The 14,874-nt window shown below is 43.4% G+C and overlaps 1 protein-coding gene across 3 annotated transcripts in view; it reads right to left on the bottom strand.

Moving 5' to 3' along the window:
- Positions 1-14,874, bottom strand: part of SMARCD3 (SWI/SNF related BAF chromatin remodeling complex subunit D3) — a 281,961-nt gene that overhangs the window by 171,769 nt on the left and 95,318 nt on the right. The window lies entirely within an intron of this gene.

Here is a 14,874-nt window from a genome sequence, read left to right as displayed (position 1 = left end):
TGCCTACATCCAGATAAATGCAAAAAAGGGACGGCCGCACTCCATGGAATTCAAAGTAAAAAATGGGGACTTTATCAAACCCACACAGCACGGCGCCGTCTCTGCTCGTACGGAGTAGGTATAGACGTTCTTCATCAATCATTCGTACAATATAAGACATCTATATATAATTGTCCCGTCTGTCTGTCTGTCACGGAAATCCCGCATCGCTGATCGGTCACAGTCGCCAGGAGACGGGCACATTCCGGCCGCGAATTCGCCCCTTCCTACTCTCCGTCAGTGCCCCCTCCATACTCCCCTCCAGTCAGCGCTCACACAGGGTTAATGGCTGCGTTACACCGCGTTATGCCGCCGTGTAACGCAGTCCGTTACCGCCGCTATTAACCCTGTGTGACCAACTTTTTACTATTCATGCTGCCTATATAGCATCAATAGTAAAAAGATCTAATGTTAAAAATAATAAAAAAAAAAAAAAATCATTCTATTCTCACCTTTCCCGCTCCTCGCAACGCTCCTGTCCCAAGAATGTATTGCGGCAACAACCCGTGATGATGTAGCGGTCTCGCGAGTTATTGCCGCAAGGCATTACTGGGAACGGAGCATTGCGAGGCGCATCACTAAAGGCCTGGGCTGGATGCGAGGGGCCGCCGGAAGGTGACTATATATAACTATTTTTTATTTTAATTATTTTTTTAACAGGGATATGGTGCCCACATTGCTATATACTACATGGGCTGTGCTATATACTACGTTGTGGGCTGTGCAATATACTACGTGGGCTGTGTTATATACTGCGTGGGCTGTGCAATATACTACGTGGGCTGTGTTATATACTACGTGGGCTGTGTTATATACTACATGGCTGTGCAATATACTACGTGGGCTGTGTTATATACTACGTGGGCTGTGTTATATACTGCGTGGGCTGTGTGATATACTGCGTTATATACTAAGTTGCTGTTCTCTACACTACGTGGGCTGTTATATACTACGTGGGCTGTTATATACTACGTGGCCGGCCGCGAACAATCAGTGACAGGCGCAGTCCGGCCGTGAATTGGCGCAGGATTTGAACCACGCTTCGCTAATTGGTCGCGGTTGGCCAAATCCTGTGTATTCTGAAATCTTCATAAATAATCTACATACATATTCTAGAATACCCGATGCGTTAGAATCAGGCCACCATTTAGTATTCCAAAAACATCATACATTATTATCCATAGTGAAACGACAAAAATACCAAGTTGATCCTTAAAAAGTGCTTTTGTGCCTAAAGTGCCCTGTATAACCCCTTTCTGACATCGGACATACTATCCCGTCGAGGTGGGGTGGGCCCATATGACCACCGACGGGATAGTACGTCCAGCGCGATCGGCCACGCTCACGGGGGGAGCGCGGCCGAGTGTCAGCTGACTACCGCAGCTGACATCTATGTCACGGACCGCCCCCGGCACATTAACCCCCGGCACACTGCGATCAAACATGATCGCAGTGTACCGGCGGTACAGGGAAGCATCGCGCAGGGAGGGGGCTCCCTGCGGGCTTCCCTGAGATCCCCGGAGCAACGCGATGTGATCGCGTTGCTCCGAGGATCTCTTACCTCTTCCTCCCTGCAGCAGGCCCGGATCCAAGATGGCCGCGACATCCGGGTCCTGCAGGGAGGTGGCTTCACAGCGCGTGCTCAGAGCAGGCGCCGGGAAGCCTCCAGGAGCTGTGCACGTCAGATCGGCGATCTTACACTATAACATGATGCCCCCCCGGGGCAATGTTATAGTGTAAAAAAAATAAATAAAAAAAAAATTCAAAAAAATATATATATATATTGTTCCTATTAATACATTTCTTTATCTAAATAAAAAAACAAACAATAAAAGTACACATATTTAGTATCGCCGCGTCCGTAACGACCCGACCTATAAAACTGTCCCACTAGTTAACCCCTTCAGTGAACACCGCAAAAAAAAAAACGAGGCAAAAACCAACGCTTTATTATCATACCGCCAAACAAAAAGTGGAATAACACGCGATCAAAAAGACGGATATAAATAACCATGGTACCGCTGAAAATGTCATCTTGTCCCGCAAAAAACAAGCTGCCATACAGTCATCAAAGAAAAAATAAAAAAGTTATAGTCCTCAGAATAAAGCGATGCAAAAATAATTATTTTTTCTATAAAATAGCTTTTATCGTATAAAAGCGCCAAAACATAAAAAAATGATATAAATGAGATATCGCTGTAATCGTACTGACCCGAAGAATAAAACTGCTTATCAATTTTACCAAACGTGGAACGGTATAAACGCCTCCCCCAAAAGAAATTCATGAATAGCTGGTTTTGGTCATTCTGCCTCACAAAAATCGGAATAAAAAGCGATCAAAAAATCTCCCGTGCCCGAAAATGTTACCAATAAAAGCGTCAACTCGTCCCGCAGAAAACAAGACCTCACATGACTCCAAAATATGGAAAAATTATAGCTCTCAAAATGTGGTAACGCAAAAAATATTTTTTGCAATAAAAAGCGTCTTTCAGTGTGTGACGGCTGCCAATCATAAAAATCCGCTAAAAAACCCGCTATAAAAGTAAATCAAACCCCCCTTCATCACCCCCTTAGTTAGCGAAAAAAAAATTAAAAAAATGTATTTATTTCTATTTTCCCATTAGGGTTAGGGCTAGGGTTAGGGCTAGAGTTAGGGTTGGGGCTAAAGTTAGGGTTAGAATTACATTTATGGTTGGGAATAGGGTTGGGTGTATGGTTAGGGTTGGGATTAGGGTTAGGGGTGTGTTTGGATTAGGGTTTCAGTTAGAATTGGGGGTTTCCACTGTTTAGGCACATCAGGGGCTCTCCAAACGCGACATGGCATCCGATCTCAATTCCAGCCAATTCTGCGTTGAAAAAGTACTGCTACACACTTAGGCTGATAACCGGTTCATGCAGCTTTACATGAACACCCGAGCCTTACACTATGGCTGGTCCAAATAACTAAAGCAATTGTTACCATCCACCTCTCGTGTCTCCCCTTTTCCTCATAGTTTGTAGCTTGCGAGCAGCAGGGCCCTCATTCCTCCTGGTATCTGTTTTGAACTGTGATTTCTGTTATGCTGTAATGTCTGTTGTCTGTATAAGTCCCCTCTATAAGTTGTAAAGCGCTGCGGAATATGTTGGCGCTATAGAAATAAAAATTATTATTATTATTATTATTATTATTATTATTATTATTAAAAAGTAAAACAGTGTTCCTTCCATTCCGTGCGCCCAAACAGGGGTTTACCCCAACATATGGGGTATCAACGTACTCAGGACACATTGGACAACATCTTTTGGGATCCAATTTCTTCTCTTACCCTTGTGAAAATATAAAACTGGGGCTAAAACATAATTTTTGTGGGAAAAAAAAGGATTTTTTATTTTCACGGCTCTGCGTTATAAACTGTAGTGAAACACTTGGGGGTTCAAAGTTCTCACAACACATCTAGAGAAGTTCCTTGGGGGGTCTAGTTTCCAATATGGGGTCACTTGTGGGGGGTTTCTACTGTTTGGTTACATTAGGGGCTCTGCAAATGCAATGTGATGCCTGCAGACCATTGCATCTAAGTCTGCATTCCAAATGACGCTCCTTCCCTTCCGAGCTCTCCCTTGCGCCCAAACAGTGGTTTACCCCCACATATGGGGTATCAGCGTACTCAGGACAAATTGGACAACAACTTCTGGGGTCCAATTTCTTCTCTTACCCTTGGGAAAATAAAAAAATTGGGGGTGAAAAGATCATTTTTGTGAAAAAATATGATTTTTTATTTTCACGGCTCTGCATTATAAACTTCTGTGAAGCACTTGTTGGGTCAAAGTGCTCACCACACATCTAGATAAGTTCCTTAGGGGGTCTACTTTCCAAATTGGTGTCACTTGTGGGGGGTTTCAATGTTTAGGCACATCAAGGGCTCTCCAAACGCAACATGGCGTCCCATCTCAATTCCAGTCAATTTTGCATTGAAAAGTCAAACGGCGCTCCTTCCCTTCCAAGCTCTGCCATACGCCCAAACAGTGGTTTACCCCCACATACGGGGTATCAGCGTACTCAGGACAAATTGTACAACTTTTGGGGTCCATTTTCTCCTGTTACCCTTGGTAAGATAAAACAAATTGGAGCTGAAGTAAATTTTTTGTGAAAAAAAGTTAAATGTTCATTTTTATTTAAACATTCCAAAAATTCCAGTGAAAGGGTTAATAAACTTCTTGAATGTGGTTTTGAGCACCTTGAGGGGTGCAGTTTTTAGAATGGTGTCACACTTGGGTATTTTCTATCATATAGACCCCTCAAAATGACTTCAAATGAGATGTGGTCCCTAAAAAAAAATGGTGTTGTAAAAATGAGAAATTGCTGGTCAACTTTTAACCCTTATAACTCCCTAACAAAAAAAAATTTTGGTTCCAAAATTGTTTTGATGTAAAGTAGACATGTGGGAAATGTTACCTATTAAGTATTTTGTGTGACGTATCTCTGTGATTTAATTGCATAAAAATTCAAAGTTGGAAAATTGCAAAATTTTCAAAATTTTCGCCAAATTTGTTTTTTTCACGAATAAACATAGGTAATATCAAAGAAATGTTACCACTAACATGAAGTACAATATGTCACGAGAAAACAGTGTCAGAATCATCAGGATCCGTTGAAGCGTTCCAGAGTTATAATCTCATAAAGGGACAGTGGTCAGAATTGTAAAAATTGGCCCGGTCATTAACGTGCAAACCACCCTTGGGGGTAAAGGGGATATTCATAGAAAATGATCCAGTAGATCTGAAGTACCAATTTCCATGTGATATGTGCAGCTGTGTGTGAAAATTATGAATATACCTCACTAATTAGGGTTGTCCATTCTCCCACATGGAGGACGCCATGTTCAGCATTCCTTACTATCTACTGCGCATGCGTCAGTGAATCATTATGATGTCATAAGCCGCCGGCCAATCAAAATAGCTGTGTGGCGTATTGTATGTGCATCTCAGCACCATCTTGGAAGAGGCACAAGTTGGCATATGTGCTGTTCCATTTTTTTTCAATATACTTATGTCCGGGAAATTTTTGGATATAACAAGTATTGTTCAATTTTTTCTGTTTATTTAACCATCTAATCTTTAAGGAATCATTTTCACAGACCATAGATAAAAGCATCATGGAACTGGGGGTCTTTAACTATCCTGTTGAGGCTGAAGAGCATATACTTGGAGGTACTGAAGGAGAAGCTACATTATTAAAGACTCCGTCTGCTATAGAAATGAACGTCTCACTACATTGGGACAATATTCCAGGGAGCGGAAAATTCCAGGGGACTACGGTCTAACGTACGCCCCAATCGGTTTGCAGGAAATTCCACATTCTGCCACGTTTATCCAATAATAAGTATGCCATGGATGTGATCCTTTAGAATACTGAATTTCTGCAGATAGAGATAAAAAAATGACAAGGAAGTAATGATGAGTTGGATCAAAAAATACAAACGGAATTAAAAGTGGAAGATTGGAAGTTTGGTAAAGACGTTCCCCAATGTGGTGACCTGGAGGAGACAACAAGGAGAAAACGGAATGGAGGATTATGAGACGGGTCAGAACGAGAATACAAAACCTTTATGGAGGAAAAGAGGCTATACGCAAGACAAAAGGAGAGGAGGACGGTCACAGATCTGTTATGAAGGACTTTCTTTTTCATAGACATGGACAATGGAATGGGGGAGCCTGGAAGCGTAAAAGGAGAGGAGGCAAGCGCCATCACCGGCAGCCAAAAACCAAAGAGAAGAACAGACCCCGACCTCAGAGACAAGTAACACTGGTGAAACGAGGACAGTAATAAACCGATCGGAAATGGATTATCAGATCTCAGGCTTTAGTCCCTGTACAGACACTGACTGGATTCAACTGCACATAGATTTGGAAAGATTTTTCGGAGCAATTAAAATTAAGGATTGGTTTTCTGATTCAAATGCGCCAAAAAAAACTGGGACGAGGGAACTTGATTTAAAGAAGGTGGGATTGAGAAACAAGAATAATTCAGCAGTAATTGATGCGTTCACAAAAGCTGTAAAAATGGATATAGAAGAACTGAAGGGTAAAACTAGAGGTGACTATAGATGCCCCAATATTACTAAAGAGGAACATTTGCAGGAACTTGTCCATGACGAAGACATCGTCATTAAACCCACTGACAAGGGGGGCGCTGTCGTCGTCATGGACAAGTCAAAATATATTATGGCAATAAATAGACAATGAAGCAATCAGGATGTATATTTGAAATTGGATGGCTATCTGAAATTTAAAATAATGAAAGAAATAAAAAGTTGTCTACAAGAAGCAGTAGGCCTACAAGTTATAGATCAGGACCTATATGACTGGTGGAGACCCCTAGGACCCCGGTACTGTATATTATCCCCAAAATCCATAAAGCACCTGACATCGTGTCAGGGGTGGATTCAGTGTTCAGCAAAATGGGGATTTTTGTGGGTAGATGGGGAAATAATATTGGCATCTTTTGATGCGATTTCTCTTTATATATCAATAAACCACGATAGTGGCATACGAGCAGTTGAAAAAAAGTGGAGTTCAGAGAACTTGTCAGTAGAGGGGAGGGAGTTCATTTTGAAAATGTTACATATAATCCTAAGACGAAATTACTTTTTATTTGGGGACAATTTTTATCTACAGCAGCGAGGTACGGCCATGGGGGCCAATATGGCCCCAACATATGCTAATCTGGTCATGGGTGTCTTGGCGGAGGACCTTGTCTATGTGTCCCACCACTTCCAGCAGGTGCTCGTGTGGTGGAGATACATAGATGTGTTCATCCTATGGACGGGCACCCAGGAGGAATTGGAGAACTTTCATATATACCTAAATAAAATTGATCAAACAACCAAGTTTACACTAGTGTCTTCTAACATAGAAATACAGTTCCTGGATGTTTTAATTAAACAGAATGATGGAAAATTAACTACAACACTTTATGTCAAACAGACAGAAATAATCTATTAATGTACAATAGTCAACACCCGCGCAATATGGTAAAATCAATACCCCTGAGCCAATTATCGAGAGCGCAGTGGATCGTTAAAGAGACGGGGAGGTGAATGGTGTTATGCAGTCCGTGGCTAAAAAAATTTGTGAATAGGGGTTACCCAAGGGATTTATTGGATGAAACAAAAAATAAGGTTCTTCAACAGGAAAGAGACAAGTTATTCCAAACTAAAACCAAGAAAAAAGAACTTACCAGAATCCCCTTTGTAACCACATACATAGCAGGTATCATTAATAAACATTGGGGAGTGGTAACTCAATGTCTCCCTAAAATAGAAGACTTTAGAACCTTACCACGCCTTTCCTTTAGGAGAAATAAAAATATTAAGGACCACTGGGGGAAATCGGATGTTGGTTCTTTGAGGAAATCTTGTCAGGTTTCTTCCCCTGTCTAGCATGTGTAAAGTGTCATCTCATGATAAAAGGCGCAAGACTGAACATCCAGGTTCACCTATGATCTATAAAATAAGTCGTTATCTGACATGTGACCCCGACTATGTGATCGACCTTCTTCAGTGGCCTTGTCACCTGTGGTGTCGGTGAGACCACCTGGGATTTCAAAACTCGAATGGATCACCACCGATATACCATTAGGAAAAAGAGGCTGGATCTTCCGGAATAATAGACAATCCCCATGCATAGAAGAGGGGCGCTGGGTACATCTCCTAAAAAAGGGGGAACTCAAGTGGATATACGAGTTAAATACCCTCAAACCAACGGGACACATTGCGGATTTTACAATTCATTCTGTTTAACCGTGACTAAGATTTCTCCAGGGGAAACTCTTCACCATTATTAGTGTCTATGGGGACTGTAAGGAATTTGGGGAAAATCTTTCCAGTTATTTTCTTTTAAAAAAGGTAACTTGTTTTGAAACCATTGTAATGTGTGTGCATCATCTATCTTTGCAGCTACGCCATCTGCACTCATGAGTCGTCATCAGGCCGTATGGAGGACGAATGATTAGTGATATAGGTCATTAGCACCATTTATCTATATAAATAGGACTGTCGACCAATAACGAACAATAATGTTAACTTACAAATGTTTTTCTTGAGTCGGGAAGGAGGAGAAGGTGCTTGGGATTGGGTATGCTGGATCCCATGTGGCCACGCTGCTACCTGGGCGGCGGCTCTGCTCATCGCCTTTTCTTCCTATAGCGTCAGCTGTTTGTAGCAGGGCGTCAGCTGCTCTCACCACTTTCCAACCATAGGACATTGGCATTCTATGTTCTAAGCCCCTACCTGGCCTGCGGCTCTGCTCATCGCCTTTTCTTCCTTTACCGTCAGCTGTTTGTAGCAGGGCATCAGCTGCTCTCACCACTTTCCAACCATAGGACATTGGCATTCTATGTTCCAAGCCCCTACCTGGGCGGTGGCAGCTCTGCTCATCGCCTTTTCTTCCTATAGTGTCAGCTGCTCTCACCACTTTCCAACCATAGGACATTGGCATTCTATGTTCTAAGCCCCTACCTGGGCGGCAGCTCTGCTCATCGCCTTTTCTTCCTATAGCGTCAGCTGTTTGTAGCAGGGCATCAGCTGCTCTCACCACTTTCCAACCATAGGACATTGGCATTCTATGTTCTAAGCCCCTACCTGGGCGGTGGCAGCTCTGCTCATCGCCTTTTCTTCCTATAGCGTCAGCTGTTTGTAGCAGGGCATCAGCTGCTCTCACCACTTTCCAACCATAGGACATTGGCATTCTATGTTCCAAGCCCCTACCTGGGCGGTGGCAGCTCTGCTCATCGCCTTTTCTTCCTATAGTGTCAGCTGCTCTCACCACTTTCCAACCATAGGACATTGGCATTCTATGTTCTAAGCCCCTACCTGGGCGGCAGCTCTGCTCATCGCCTTTTCTTCCTATAGCGTCAGCTGTTTGTAGCAGGGCATCAGCTGCTCTCACCACTTTCCAACCATAGGACATTGGCATTCTATGTTCTAAGCCCCTACCTGGGCGGTGGCAGCTCTGCTCATCGCCTTTTCTTCCTATAGCGTCAGCTGTTTGTAGCAGGGCATCAGCTGCTCTCACCACTTTCCAACCATAGGACATTGGCATTCTATGTTCCAAGCCCCTACCTGGGCGGTGGCAGCTCTGCTCATCGCCTTTTCTTCCTATAGTGTCAGCTGCTCTCACCACTTTCCAACCATAGGACATTGGCATTCTATGTTCCAAGCCCCTACCTGGGCGGTGGCAGCTCTGCTCATCGCCTTTTCTTCCTATAGCGTCAGCTGTTTGTAGCAGGGCGTCAGCTGCTCTCACCACTTTCCAACCATAGGACATTGGCATTCTATGTTCTAAGCCCCTACCTGGCCTGCGGCTCTGCTCATCGCCTTTTCTTCCTTTACCGTCAGCTGTTTGTAGCAGGGCGTCAGCTGCTCTCACCACTTTCCAACCATAGGACATTGGCATTCTATGTTCTAAGCCCCTACCTGGGCGGTGGCAGCTCTGCTCATCGCCTTTTCTTCCTATAGCGTCAGCTGTTTGTAGCAGGGCGTCAGCTGCTCTCACCACTTTCCAACCATAGGACATTGGCATTCTATGTTCTAAGCCCCTACCTGGGCGGTGGCAGCTCTGCTCATCGCCTTTTCTTCCTATAGCGTCAGCTGTTTGTAGCAGGGCGTCAGCTGCTCTCACCACTTTCCAACCATAGTACATTGGCATTCTATGTTCTAAGCCCCTACCTGGGCGGTGGCTCTGCTCCTCATCACCTTTTCTTCCTTTACCGTCAGCTGCTCTCACCACTTTCCAACCATAGGACATTGGCATTCTATGTTCCAAGCCCCTACCTGGGCGGTGGCTCTGCTCCTCATCACCTTTTCTTCCTTTACCGTCAGCTGCTCTCACCACTTTCCAACCATAGGACATTGGCATTCTATGTTCTAAGCCCCTACCTGGGCGGTGGCAGCTCTGCTCATCGCCTTTTCTTCCTATAGCGTCAGCTGTTTGTAGCAGGGCGTCAGCTGCTCTCACCACTTTCCAACCATAGTACATTGGCATTCTATGTTCTAAGCCCCTACCTGGGCGGTGGCTCTGCTCCTCATCACCTTTTCTTCCTTTACCGTCAGCTGCTCTCACCACTTTCCAACCATAGGACATTGGCATTCTATGTTCTAAGCCCCTACCTGGGTGGTGGCAGCTCTGCTCATCGCCTTTTCTTCCTATAGCGTCAGCTGTTTGTAGCAGGGCGTCAGCTGCTCTCACCACTTTCCAACCATAGGACATTGGCATTCTATGTTCTAAGCCCCTACCTGGGCGGTGGCTCTGCTCCTCATCACCTTTTCTTCCTTTACCGTCAGCTGCTCTCACCACTTTCCAACCATAGGACATTGGCATTCTATGTTCCAAGCCCCTACCTGGGCGGTGGCTCTGCTCCTCATCACCTTTTCTTCCTTTACCGTCAGCTGCTCTCACCACTTTCCAACCATAGGACATTGGCATTCTATGTTCTAAGCCCCTACCTGGGCGGCAGCTCTGCTCATCGCCTTTTCTTCCTATAGCGTCAGCTGCTCTCACCACTTTCCAACTATAGTACATTGGCATTCTACCTGGGGCGGTTGTCTCCATACCACGCAGTTTTACTGCCCTTCTCTCTAGATGGAGACAGGTCACATCTTATGACAGATGTAGCATGTACTTAGATCCCGGCCATGTATTATTCGAGAAGTCTTATTGTATGGGCTATATATGGTGTACCAGTGGAGCCCCACGTCTTAGCGGTCGTACATGGATGCATGGTTTACTTTGGGGGAGTTTGTTGTATGTTTTAGATGTTCTTAGACTTGTATGTTCTAGGTTCTATTATTTGTTGCTTGGTCTTTTCTCTCTTTGTATGGATCCAGATCGCTCACCCTAATGGATGCCATGGTGAGAGATCTGGAAGGGCGGGAGGTTACCAGATCTAGGTGCCGTCCTGTACATCAGGGCGAGGATAAAATACCAGAAATCCCTTCATGCACAAATGTCCCCTACCCTTTAACCCCTTAGTGACAGAGCCAATTTGGTACTTAATGACCAGGCCAATTTTTACAATTCTGACCAGTGTCACTTTAAGAGGTTATAACTCTGGAACGCTTTATCGGATCCCGCTGATTCTGAGATTGTTTTTTCGTGACATATTGTACTTCAAGTTAGTGGTAACATTTCTTCGATATTACTTGCGATTATTTATGAAAAAAATGGAAATATGGCGAAAATTTTTAAAATTTTGCAATTTTCAAACTTTGTATTTTTATGCCCTTAAATCAGAGAGATATGTGACAAAAAATAGTTAATAAATAACATTTCCCACATGTCTACATTACATCAGCACAATTTTGGAAACAATTTTTTTTTGTTAGGGAGTTATAAGGGTTAAAAGTTGACCAGCAATTTCTCATTTTTACAACACCATGTTTTTTTTAGGGACCACATCACATTTGAAGTCATTTTGAGGGGTCTATATGATAGAAAATAACCAAGTGTGACACCATTCTAAAAACTGCACCCCTCAAGGTGCTCAAAACCACATTCAATAAGTTTATTAACCCTTTACGTACTTCACAGGAACTGAAACACTGTGGAAGAAAAAAATGAACATTTAACTTTTTTTTGCAAACATTTTACTTCAGAACCATTTTTTTAAATTTTCACAAGTGTAAAAACAGAAATTTAACCACAAGTTTTGTTGTGCAATTTTTCCTGAGTACGCCGATACCCCATATGTGGAGGTAAACCACTGTTTGGGTGCATGGGAGAGCTTGGAAGTGAAGGAGCACCGTTTGACTGTTTCAATGCAGAATTGGCTGGAATTGAGATCGGACGCCATGTCGCGTTTGGAGAGCCCCTGTTGTGCCTAAACATTGAAACCCCCCACAAGTGACACCATTTTGGAAACTAGACCCCTTAAGGAACTTATCTAGATGTGTGGTGAGCACTTTGAACCCCCAAGTGCTTCACAGAAGTTTATAACGTAGAGCCGTGAAAATAAAAAATCGCATTTGTTTTCACAAAAATGATTTTTTCGCCCACAAATTCTTATTTTCACAAGGGTAACAGGAGAAATTAGACCACAAAAGTTATTGTGCAATTTCTCCTGAGTACGTCGATACCCCATATATGGGGGTAAACCACTGTTTGGGCGCACCGCAGAGCTTGGAAGTGAAGGAGCACCGTTTGACTTTTTCAATGCAGAATTGGCTGGAATTGAGATCGGATGCCATGTCGCGTTTGGAGAGTCCCTGATGTGCCTAAACAGTGGAAACCCCCCACAAGTGATACCATTTTGGAAACTAGACCCCTTAAGGAACTTATCTAGATGTGTGGCGAGCACTTTGAACCCCCAAGTGCTTCACAGAAGTTTATAACGTAGAGCCGTGAAAATAAAAAATCGCATTTTTTCTACAAAAATGATCTTTTTGCCCCCAAATTTTTATTTTCACAAGGGTAACAGGAGAAATTAGACCACAAAAGTTGTTGTGCAATTTCTCCTGAGTACGTCGATACCCCATATGTGGGGGTAAACCACAGTTTGGGCGCACCGCAGAGCTTGGAAGAGAAGGAGTGTCGTTTTACTTTTTCAATGTAGAATTGGCTGGAATTGAGATCGGACGCCATGTCACGTTTGGAGAGCCGCTGATGTGCCTAAACAGTGGAGACCCCCCACAAATGACACCATTTTGGAAACTAGACCCCTTAAGGAACTTATCTAGATGTGTGGTGAGCACTTTAAACCCCCAGGTGCTTCACAGAAGTTTATAACGTAGAGCCGTGAAAATAAAAAAATCGCATTTTTTCTACAAAAATGATCTTTTTGCCTCCAAATTTTTATTTTACCAAGGGTAACAGGAGAAAATGGACCCCAGAAGTTGTTGTACAATTTGTCTCGAGTACGCCGACACCCCATATGTGGGGGTAAACCACTGTTTGGGCGCATGGCTGAGCTCGGAAGCAAAGGAGCGCCATTTGACTTTTCAATGCAAAATTGACTGGAATTGAGATCGGACGCCATGTCGCATTTGGAGAGCCCCTGATGTGCCTAAACAGTAGAAACCCCCCCAAAAGTGACCCCATTTTGGAAACTAGACCCCCCATGGAACTTATCTAGATGTGTAGTGAGAACTTTGAATGCCCAAGTGCATCACAGAAGTTTATAATGCAGAGTTGTGAAAATAAAAAATATTTTTTTTTTAACAATAAAAATTTTTTAGCCCCCAAGTTTTTATTTTCACAAGGGTAACAAGAGAAATTGGACCCCAAAAGTTGTTGTCCAATTTGTCCTGAGTATGCTGGTACCCCATATGTGGGGGTAAACCACTGTTTGGGCGCACGGCAGAGCTCGGAAGGGAAGGAGTGCCATTTTGGAATGCAGACTTTGATAGAATTGTCTGCGGGCGTTATGTTGCGTTTGCAGACCCCTAATGTACCTAAACAGTAGAAACCCCCAACAAGTGACCCCATTTTGGAAAATCGACCCCCCAAGGAACTTATCTAGATATGTGGTGAGAACTTTGAATGCCCAAGTGCTTCACAGAAGTTTATAATGCAGAGTAGTGAAAAAAAAAAAAATTTCCCACAAAAAAGATTTTTTTAGCCCCCAAATTTTTATTTTCACAAGGGTAACAAGAGAAATTGGACCCCAAAAGTTGTTGTCCAATTTGTCCCGAGTATGCTGGTACCCAATATGTGGGGGTAAACCACTGTTTGGGCGCACGGCAGAGCTCGGAAGGGAAGGAGTGCCATTTTGAAATGCAGGCTTTGATAGAATGGTCTGCGGGCGTTATGTTGCGTTTGCAGAGCCACTGATGTACCTAAACAGTAGAAACCCCCCACAAGTGACCCCATTTTGAAAACTAGACCCCCCCAAGGAACTTATCTAGATATGTGGTGAGAACTTTGAATGCCCAAGTGCTTCACAGAGGTTTATAATGCAGAGTCGTGAAAATAGAAAATATTTTTTTTTTCCACAAAAAATATTTTTTAGCCCCCAAGTTTTTATTTTCACAAGGGTAACAAGAGAAATTGGATGCCAATATTTGTTCTCCAATTTGTCCTGAGTTTGCTGGTACCCCATATGTGGGGGTAAACCACTGTTTTGGCACACGGCAGAGCTCGGAAGAGAAGGAGCGCCATTTTGGAATTCAGACTTTGATAGAATTGTCTGTGGGTGTTATGTTGCGTTTGCAGAGCCCCTGATGTACCTAAACAGTAGAAACCCCCCACAAGTGACCAAATTTTGGAAACTAGACCCCCTAAGGAACTTACCTAGATATGTGGTGAGAACTTTGAATGCTCAAGTGCTTCACAGAAGTTTATAATGCAGAGTAGTGAAAATAAAAAAATATTTTTTTTTTCCACAAAAAAGATTTTTAGCCCCCAAGTTTTTATTTTCACAAGGGTAACAGAAGAAATTGGACCCCAAAAGTTGTTGTCCAATTTATCCCGAGTACGCTGATGCCCCATATGTGGGGGTAAACCACTGTTTGGGCGCACGGCAGAGCTCAGAAGGGAGGGAGCACCATTTGACTTTTTTAGCGCAAAATTGGCTGTCGTGTTTGGAGACCCCCTGATGTACCTAAACAGTGGAAACCCCCAAATTATAACTCCAACCCTAACTCCAACACACCCCTAACCCTAATCTCAACCCGATCCATAATCCTAATCACAACCCTAACGATATCACAACCCTAACCCCAAAACAGCCCTAATCTCAACCCTAACCATAACCCTAATCAAAACCCTAAATCCAACACACCCCTAACCCTAATCCCAAACGTAACCCTAATACCAACCCTAATCCCAAACGTAACCCTAATCCCAACCCTACTCCAAACCCTA

Source organism: Ranitomeya variabilis, chromosome 6, assembly GCF_051348905.1.
Source record: "Ranitomeya variabilis isolate aRanVar5 chromosome 6, aRanVar5.hap1, whole genome shotgun sequence".
Lineage (NCBI taxonomy): Eukaryota > Metazoa > Chordata > Amphibia > Anura > Dendrobatidae > Ranitomeya > Ranitomeya variabilis.
This window is presented reverse-complemented; position numbering and strand designations above follow the sequence as displayed.